Source organism: Heterocephalus glaber, unplaced genomic scaffold (assembly GCF_053883595.1).
Source record: "Heterocephalus glaber isolate CG9 unplaced genomic scaffold, H.glaber_assembly_v1.0 deba00001460, whole genome shotgun sequence".
Classification (NCBI taxonomy): Eukaryota; Metazoa; Chordata; class Mammalia; order Rodentia; family Bathyergidae; genus Heterocephalus; species Heterocephalus glaber.
In genome coordinates, this window is record NW_028258307.1 from 13,589,448 (window position 1) to 13,599,200 (window position 9,753).

A 9,753-nucleotide genomic window follows, 5' to 3' on the forward strand; every position below is an offset into this window, starting at 1 on the left:
TGGTGAATGATGTTTTCTATCAGCCCCTGACCTTACCTACCAAAATGAGATCAAAAGTATACCAGCTCACTCTACTTCCTCTTAAATAGCTCAGATGTTTTATAAACCAAAAAAGTAAATGCTGTTTTGAGATTAAATCAATCTAAGGTTCAAATCTCAGGATGTAGAGAAACTGAAATTTCAGTGTGTATTGAGGAAAGCTGATAAAGGTGTAGGTTTTCTTTTGTTTTTTACTCTTTTCTCATCCAAGGGGACAGCTGGGAGACAGTTTTACTGCAGCTGATATGTCGGCGTGTTACTTACTCATCACACCTGCCAACCTTGAGAGGGTCTCTTTGTCATTACTTATAACTGCCAATTTACAAGATGGCCCAGTAGGGAACGAAAGAACTAACTGGAACAAATAGAGGTTTTAACCCAGATCCTGTCTGTCTACTCAGGTCAGCACAAGTAGTGAATCTTAAACAGGAAGGAGCAACCTCAATACTTCTCCTTTCAAGTTACCAGACACCATGGGTCTGTGTGATGGACAGCGGCCTCTGGAGTTAACCTTGGTGAGTTGCTGTGGACCAGCTGTTCAGGTTGAAACCTCAGAGAAAAAGCTGGATTTGATCACATTAAGACTTTCTGTATTAACTGGTTCAGGACATATCTAAGGTTTTTCCTTGTCACTTTACCTTGAGTTCAAATTGCAGGGAAGATGCAACCAATTAAGTAGAAGAATTAATGAAAACACTCAGTGCAGCAATACAGGAAACACAAGGACAACCTTGACAATCAGACTAACTGAGATGAGAGCAGCAGAAATTCAGGAAGACTTTTCTCTGCCTATAATATTTCTGCTGTGCCATTTATCTCCCTCTGGTCATGTTCGTGTGTGTAGGCATTTCAGGCTAGAGGTTGTTCTGGGCATAGTACAAGGCTCATCTGTTCACCCTGGTCTTGCTTTGATTTGACCTTTCAGTTAAATTGGCATTTTGTAGTTGTTTGGAAACTATGCCTTGGGGAGGGAGTTTGGAGTGTTGAGTAGAGAGGGTACTGAAGCAAATGAACACAATTTATAACCATTTTGGTAGCCGGTTGACAGTGGAAGGTCATGCTATAGTGTTTTGAATGCCTTTCTGGGAACTGTGTCAGCCCCCTAATGTGGCAGCAGGTTTGAATGTGGCTTTAAAACACAATAGAATAATCAAGGGAGCTTTTAATGATAACCATCCATGGACTTCATCCCTAGACATTCTAATTTAATTGGACTACAATAGGGCCCAATAATCAGCTTAAAAAAAGAAAACTATATAGATATTTCAAATGTGCAGCTAGAGCTTAAAACTTCTGCTTTATTTCAAGAAGAACAGAAAAAAAAGTCATTTACAGGGACATGGTGAGCTCTGTTCTACAAAGGAATGAATGCTGCTATCTAGAATGGACCCATCAAATCCTAAAGACATTGGCTCTATAATTTGATGAAATTCATTAGCCTCAGAGATGCTGTTCTTTACCAACTACCTCATCTGTCAGAAATGCTTGCCTAAAGTTGTACAGATGGGGATCTTAAACACACCCTCCCCCAATGGTGTATGTATGAACACACACACACACACACGCATGCACACCTGACATGGATGTGTTATGTATACTAGGCACACTAGTGTCTAATGAAAAGTTAATCCTGAGTGAATTCTGCTGAAGGAATTCCATAGTGATCATTATAACATTAATGCCCTCTCAAAAGTATAAATCTTCTCTAATTTGGCCTTAAATTTCTTTTTAAATTTGGCATTAAAAATATCCTCTGCATCTAAAATTTGATATTCAACCATAGTAAGGAAGGCTCCAGTTTTTAAATTGACACAATTTCTTTGATATAGTAAAAGCTGTCAAAATTATATGTAGAAGCCCTAAGGCAGGAAGAAAGATACTTTCCATCTTGGTGGTAAATAAAGTTCCTGACAGACAGTGTCTGAGTGAAGGAGGAGAGTGATCCAGCTGGCAATCTCCTGATAGTCCTTCTTGGGCATGATGAAAGAAGGATTATGGAGGGGGACATAATTAGCTTTCGTCAAAGTGTCAGGACAGAATCCTCCCCTCTATGGTACTAGCCTCATGGAAAAGATTATTATGCCCAGTGCCATTCTATAAATTGGTTGCATTATGCAGCCTATGATAAAAAATGTTTGACATCCTATGAAGCCTAAATTGAGAAAGCAGAGAATTATGATTTAAGTGAGAAAGCAACCTTGTGGGAAGAGAGCAGTTTGGTCCATGAAAAGTAATTCACCCTTTGCAATTCTTCTGTGTTCCAAGTTTCAATGGGCTGACAAGTAGAAAGTGGTGAATGATTAACTTTGGTGCAAGATATACATGTGAGAATTAGAATTGATATTGGATATTGGCCATAATTCTCAAAAAGTATTTGCTTTTCAACTCAGTGAAGTTACACACAAAATGTGGCATTAAAAGTTATGGTTTTTGACCCCAAGTTTTCCATGAAGCAATAGTGAGCAACCCAATACAGTTATCTCTGGATCTTTTTTTATTGCCTGTAAACAATAGAATCCTATTTATTTGTTGGTTTATTCAAGAAATAATTGTTATTTCCTATATGCTTCAGCACCTTGCCAGGCACTGAGAAACAGAGATTAATAATACATGGACTTTGCAAACTGTTTATAGCCTAGAAAATTAAGTAAATATTGACTAATCAGCATGGTAAGTGCAATGATAGAAACATATAAAAGGACATAAGAAAGAGACTAACTTCGGAAGTGAGGTGGGATTCTCAGTGCAGACTTCAAAGAACCAGAAATTCTTGAGCAAGATCATGAGCATATAGCACCACATTACTTCAGTATTAAAGTTGAAAATAAATAGTTCAATAATCACTATGATTTAAATGTTTCCTCTAAAAGTTCACGCGTTGGAAGCTTACGTCCCAAATTCATATGCTAATGGATTTAAAGGAAGGACCTTTGGGAGGTAATTAGGATTAGAAGAGGTTGTGAAAGTAGGGTTCCCATGCTGATACTAAGTGGCTTTATAAAATGGGGAACCTCGGCCCAAGTGAGCGCGCTTGCTCTGTCTTGCAGTATGATGCCCCAGCCATGTAATGATGCAGATGCAACTACCAAGCTCTAGAGTGATGGGCCAAACAAACTTCTTTATAAATTATCCAGTCTCAGATATGTGTTATAGGAACAGAAAACTGAACTACAAAGGATAAATGGATTTATGTGAGTCAACTGCTATCTCTTCTATATATAATTTACAAGAGTTTTTCCATAAGTCCTCTAGACCTTCTGAGTTCTATAGATCACCAGCAGAACCACAGAATAGTATCCATTTAGCATCTTATTGCCTTTTCTTAGTGCTGTATACCAGGCTCCATCCTGGAAAATAGTATGATGCTACAGTCTGACAATTCAATTCAACACCAAAGGATAAATGAAAGAAACTATAGAAACACAAAAATGGGGCACTTTTTTTGAATGGTAACACCACCATTCACTGATTGAGCTCTTACTCAAGTCATTCCTATTAACTTGATTCAAAGAAATTATAATAGCTTACAAAGGAAGATCCATTGAATTTTTGAATGTGTGTGCTATATTAGGCAGGATACTCTTCCTATAGGTCTTTGACCAAAGTTTCTTCACTCTGAGAGAAGAATTAGCTTTTCAGACTACCGAGCTCAGAAAGGAACTAGGCAGAAAGAGCTAAGCAACTCAATCTCCCTGTAAGAGGACTTCTGTCCAAAGAGGAACAGGGAGGGCAAGTGGAGGTGGAGGTTCTGGTGGCACCTGTAGTAGAAGAGGCTTTTGGGGGAGTATCAGAACCTATTACTTCTGTAACCTAAGACCTGAGAGGAAAGTTCCACCAATAATAACACTTACTTTTTAATGTCCATCTGCCTGAATCCTGCAGTTAATGATTTCTAAAATTCAGCAGGCATTTTTTAAATTTTTATTTTTGTTGGTACATGTCTACAGTACATAATGATTACATTCCTCATGAGGAGTCCAACAGGTATTTTTGCGGCTCTTATTTTCTCTATCTAAAATAAAATTCACTTGTTCCTTATACAGTTCTTTCAAAAATTCTACTGTAAATACATTTTATTATTTCTGTGGGAGAAAAATTATATCTATTTTATTTCATATACACCCATAGTTGAACAGAATAGTATTTTACCTAATTTAAAACATTATTAGGCTAATTAAATTGTATATATTATAAAAAAACATTGAAAGTATGACAAGCCAAAGTATTTTTAAAAGAAAATCTGTGTAGTCTACCAGAAAAACATCCTAATTTTTGGCAGTCACTTTTCCAATCCTTTGGTTTTGCGTACCTATCTACTGTTTCTGTTTATATACAAAAAATTAAGTCTTATTATGTCTATTTATAAAAAGTTCTAATGAACTGTAACTCCACGTCATCAGATATGTTTTAGCATCACCTTATAGAACTTAATGTTACTTCTTGAATTGTAAAACCACAATTTAATCAGTTTCTTGCCTTTAGGCACTTAAGACTATTTCCAATTTTATACTATTACTGCCACTGATTTTGGAATCACTCTTGTAGCTTAGTCCTTGTGAATATTTAAGGCATTTTCTTATAATATATCCTTAAAATAAAGAGTTTTAAAGTTTAAGATATTTTGCCAGATTTTCTACCAACTTAAGTAAATGTACAAGTTCATTCTCATTTTCTAAAATATCTGACAATGTAATAGGTGTGCTGGAATTTCCATTAGCCTTTCCAGATACATATTCTACCCATTTCTACCCTGTTCTATGACCCATGAGGCTGAACCCTAAGAATCACAGGGACCAGTTCTCTGGCTTCTCCTTAAGTTTGGCCCATCTAAGGCAACAACAGGAGATTGAACTGTAGGAAACACAGTGTTTGTCCCCCCAGCTCCCTCCATAAGCTATTTGGCAGTAAGTGCATTTCTTTTCTTCTGGCTTCCCTTTTCTGAAGTTTCAGTACTCTCAGAATCCTAATAAACAGTCTTCCCTTACCCCATCAGGCCTAGGATAATGTTTTTCCATGATTATTATCAACAGAGTACTTCATTGGTCCTTATTAAGCTTCTCCCAACTTTACAACAATCCCTAAACTTTCTCCAATGACTCTTGTAGTGAGTGTCACCTATTTATTGTAGGACACTGACCAAAGTATTACGGTAAGCACAAAGTTGCAAACATGGAACTGGCCCAAGGTGGACTATATGAAATGCCTGTGAATTTAAAATGGCAAAGTTGGGTCAGGGATGTAGCTCAGGGATCCTGAGTTCCATCCCTGGTACCAAAACAAACAAACAAACAAAACACACATAAAATGGCAAAGTAAACATTTCTTACACATCCTTCATGATGTGATATGCTTGACCCCAAAATGTAGGCTTTTTTTTTTCCATTAAAAGGTCGATTAAAATCATAAATGTATAAATAGGACACATACATGAAAATATTGAATAGTTTCTCTGGTGTGAGAAACTGAAAGTGTAAATAAGGACTAAAAGGTAAAATAGATAATGTGAAATAGTATGAAAAAGGGCAAAGGGAAAGTGGGAGGGGTAGGGGAAAGGAAAGAAGGGAATGGAATTAATATGAGAAAATGGAAACAAAGTCTTTGTAATTGGAGGGGAGGGGTTGAAGGGAGAGCGGGGGAATGAGGAAAAAAATAAGAACCAAGATAGAGTATCTAAAGGTGCAAATTTCCAATGATGAATGTCATTATTTAGTACACCTAAAATGTACAAATAAAATTAATATAATTTATAATTGTAATTTTAAAAATGTATATAATTGGTATCGTGTAATAGGAAGAAAAGGTCTAAAGGAGTAGGGGAAGTGGGAGGGGTAGGGGAAAGGAAAGAAGGGAAAAGAAAAAATATGGGAAATGAAAAAAAATGGACACAAAGTCTTTGCAAATAGGGAAAGGTGGAGGGCGTGAAGGGAGGACACGGGAAGGGGAAAAAAATAAGAACCAATATACAACATGTAAAGGTACAAGATCCCAATGATGAATGTAACTGTATTTTATACCTAAAATGTACCAATAAACTTAATGGAAAAAAAAGGATCACAAATGCATAAAGAAAAATTAATTGTCTCATAAAAAAGTAAAAATTAAGAGATAGTCCCAGTATATTTAAACATTGTCATTTACATATTTTTTGCCACTTCATAAAATGAAAATAATTAGCTTCTTTTAAACAAATACTCAAAAATATGTTTATAAATTATGAAAATGTACAGTGACCAGCAGCCAGAATTTGCCTATAATCATCAGTTACAACAGTCTTTATATTCAGAGATGTTTCAGAGTTTACAGTCTCTTATTTTGTAGTCTTTCCATTGTTTTAGCTAAGACTTGGCTAACGTGAATGAAGCACATGGCCAGTGCTGGTGATCTGTTGCCTTTTTCAGACATAAGTGCCCATGATGGTCTCCACTCACAGCTTCTTCATCAGGGAGACATTTTCCAATGTTAACAATAAAGAACCCATGTCACTGAGCATAATCCCAAACCTCCTGCAAGCTACAGCATCACAGGGCTGTGGGTGAGGATGCCAACTAAAGAGTACCTGGCATCAGGCTGGGATGGCTGCTCAACAGCTAAGCTTGGTCACCAGAGTCCCTGCAGGAAGTCCTACAAACATTTCTCATGAAGTTTAAGGCACGTTATTCTAAAACAGTATGTGTATATTTTAAAAGTCATTAATTTTTCTGCCATATTTCAAAAAAGGGTAAAGTAACAAAGTATTGTGATTATATAAAACCTAGTAAGACAATATCTCACAACTGCATGGAGTTGGCAAATATATAAGTTCTGACATTATCAGGAATAGATATAATAGATAGTATTGGAAATATGTATATATTTACTGCCAGATCATGTTTCAGAGAATTTGCTGTTCTAAATAATGATGTCTAATCTATTGCCAAAAATAAAGGATTTTTTCTGTTTTATCTTATAATTAGTTGATTGTTCTAATGAGCCCTAAAAGAACTTGAATGGGAAAATAAGATATCAGCAATAGGAAGCTAATCATTTGGAAAAATTATTATTTGTTTGTCGTTAAGTATCTACCAATATCACCATAAACCACAGGTGATATTTATAAATTCATACATAAAGCTTAAATTATAGTTTTAGGCTCCCAGAATAATAATTTGAACAGTAGATTTGAACTTATTGTAATTCTAACCTATGTTTCTGTTTGAAACTCCACGGTGGTTCCCACTTGTATTGAAACTCCAGGTATACAAGCCTGAGAGAACTAGATATAATCGAAGAGAATATTGAATACTTAGCAAATACTTGTCCTGTGTATCACTAATAAACCACAGTAACCTCTCAAATTAATGTTTATTTCAATTCAGTTTGAAATGTCACTACTCTTAATTCAATTCTCCCTATAAGTATAAACCATTGTAAATCACAGGTGTGATTTTAGTCCCTAGAGTACTTGAAATGTCAGCAGTGAGAATTAAAACAACAGCCACAATTAACAGTTCAATGAGAAAGGTACCTGGATAAAACCCCCATTCTCTAGTTCCTGCCAGAGTAAAGTTGTATAAAATTATGTGGAAATAAGCTTTATCTATAATCTTCAACAAAGTGTTAAACTAGTTTTGTACAATGCCAAGAAGCTTGAGTTTTATAAGTAATTAAATGCTGTAGAAGGTGAATTCTTTTGATGACAAAGAGAATTAAAAGTAGGAGAAATTCAGGAAAATATGTAACCCTTTCCCAAGAGCTTTAACCTACTTCCTTTCAACATGAGAAATGGATCACATTCCATAGACATCAGTGTTTCAAATTCTGTTTTTAAGAATTTGCAAGTGTCAGGTTATCATCAATGATAATCACTGTTTCCTAGGTGGAAGTGAAACAAGTGGAAACTTGGAAAAATTAAATCAGTCTTATCACCAAGAGTTCAATTCAACTAAAGAAATTTAACTGAGATCTTACTATACACAAGACAAAGACTAAAACATAATCCCCAATCTTATGTTACTTACCATGTAAAGGATAATAAAATTTATGAATAATAATAAAAGTAGAATAAAGAAAGAAAAATTAATAAAGGTGATTGTTATAAGAGAAATCCTATGTACTACAGAGCTGCAAAGTAAATAAACTATGCCTTCTTTAAAAAAATCAGAAAACTCATGGAAAAGACAGATAGCATTTTGAGAAGGAAAGAGAGTCCACAACTACAGATGAGGAAAACCAGAATTTCTGGAGACAGTAAAAGCATGGACAAAATTAAGGGAAAAAAATATGTTGCACATTAAGAAAACACTGTATTTCACTGCAAAATGGTTTCACATATGGGACCAATAACTAAGAAATTCTGTTGGGTTAAGATTTTTGGATTTCACTTTGAAGACAATAAGAAGATAAAAGTTGTATGTGCAGGAAAATATCATAGGTAAAGTTATGGTTCATATCTGAGCAATGAATACTAGAAACCATTGGTGTAGGAAGTAACAAAAGTTGGAAAGATAGGTTACAATCTTAGTAGTTCAGGTGAGAAATAATAACTGAATCCAATACTTCAGCCAAGATGGTGATGAAAGTTGTTAAAGAATTTTGTTGCTCCACATGATGTCACTAAATCTTCCCAACAAACACCAGTCTTGTGTTAGAGTTCAATAGCATGTAGTCAATGTACTGTAATATACTAAGAGTCAAATGCGTATGCCAACACAGCTCACTCCAGTAACATTTAAAACAGTGAATTCAAGTAACTCCAGGAGACTCACCTCAAGAATCTGCCCTCACTGTCTCACTGTGAGTAGGCATTCTTGGCATCTCTTCTTGTTTCTGTGTGGTCTTCTGGGTAGAAACATTAAACTGAGTGAATCATAATGGGCCGAAGCTGTAGTGTTCAACAGCAACACCTGAAATGAAAAACATTGTTCTTAATTCTTAATCTTATGTATTTGCTTTCCATGTTTTTTTCTCTTGTTTTATTTTATTTTTGCTATTCCAGGAAAGGATGATGCAATAACCAATACCTGACCTGTTAGTATCTTCCTTATTTTCCAAAGTTGGCTCCTTCTGCTGACACCAATCCCTTTCTTCAGCAAATCGCCTGAATCTAAATAAGATAAATAGGTGTCCTCTGGGGCTTACAACAAAGAGTATCCTCAATTAGGAAGTGTCTTTCCTAGTTGTGACAGTGACAAGGAACTAAATCCTAAGAAAGTACAACCCAGGCACTTGAATTTCAGGTGACTAATTTGGTTAACTCCATTTGCAAGGTTTGACCGGCCACTGCAGGTGAAAGGATTTGTTTGAGCATAGATCAAAAAATCTCCCCAGAGCTGAGTGACCTTGTTAAGCAACTTTGCTACTTCTTTTATGCAGTGAGTTATGCTCAGCAAAGCACGGATATTTTCCATTAACCCCTGAGGCAACAACAAATTTTCCCTGCTTATTCACCTCTCTGAAATGCCCTAACAAAATGTCCCTCTCTTCTTTCATTTGCCACCTTGTCATGTGGACTCTGTGAATTAAGTCCCTAATTAAGACTGCTGACTATACCAGAGCTCCAGAGTTCTTGAGTTTAAGTATGTTCCTAGCTTTCTGATTTCTGTAAAAGAACTCCAAATATAATTTTAAAGTGCATGAAGAAATAGATGGAAACTTCTAATTTTTCATATCTTATGAAAAGACTAACTGAATATCTTTCTTAAATTGGATCAAATCAGTCCAAGTATATTTATCACA

The 9,753-nt window shown here is 35.6% G+C and overlaps 1 protein-coding gene across 4 annotated transcripts in view; it reads right to left on the minus strand.

Moving 5' to 3' along the window:
- Marchf1 (membrane associated ring-CH-type finger 1) overlaps positions 1 to 9,344 on the minus strand; it is a 1,027,787-nt gene extending 1,018,443 nt beyond the window's left edge. For all 4 annotated transcript variants that reach the window (XM_087216905.1, XM_087216904.1, XM_087216895.1 and 1 more), the window contains exons 1-2: positions 9,044 to 9,344; positions 8,784 to 8,921 (exon numbers count right to left, since the gene is read on the minus strand). The gene's annotated coding sequence lies outside the window, so the exon portion shown is untranslated. The remainder of the gene's footprint in view (positions 1 to 8,783; positions 8,922 to 9,043) is intronic.
- Positions 9,345 to 9,753: the final 409 nt, after the last annotated feature.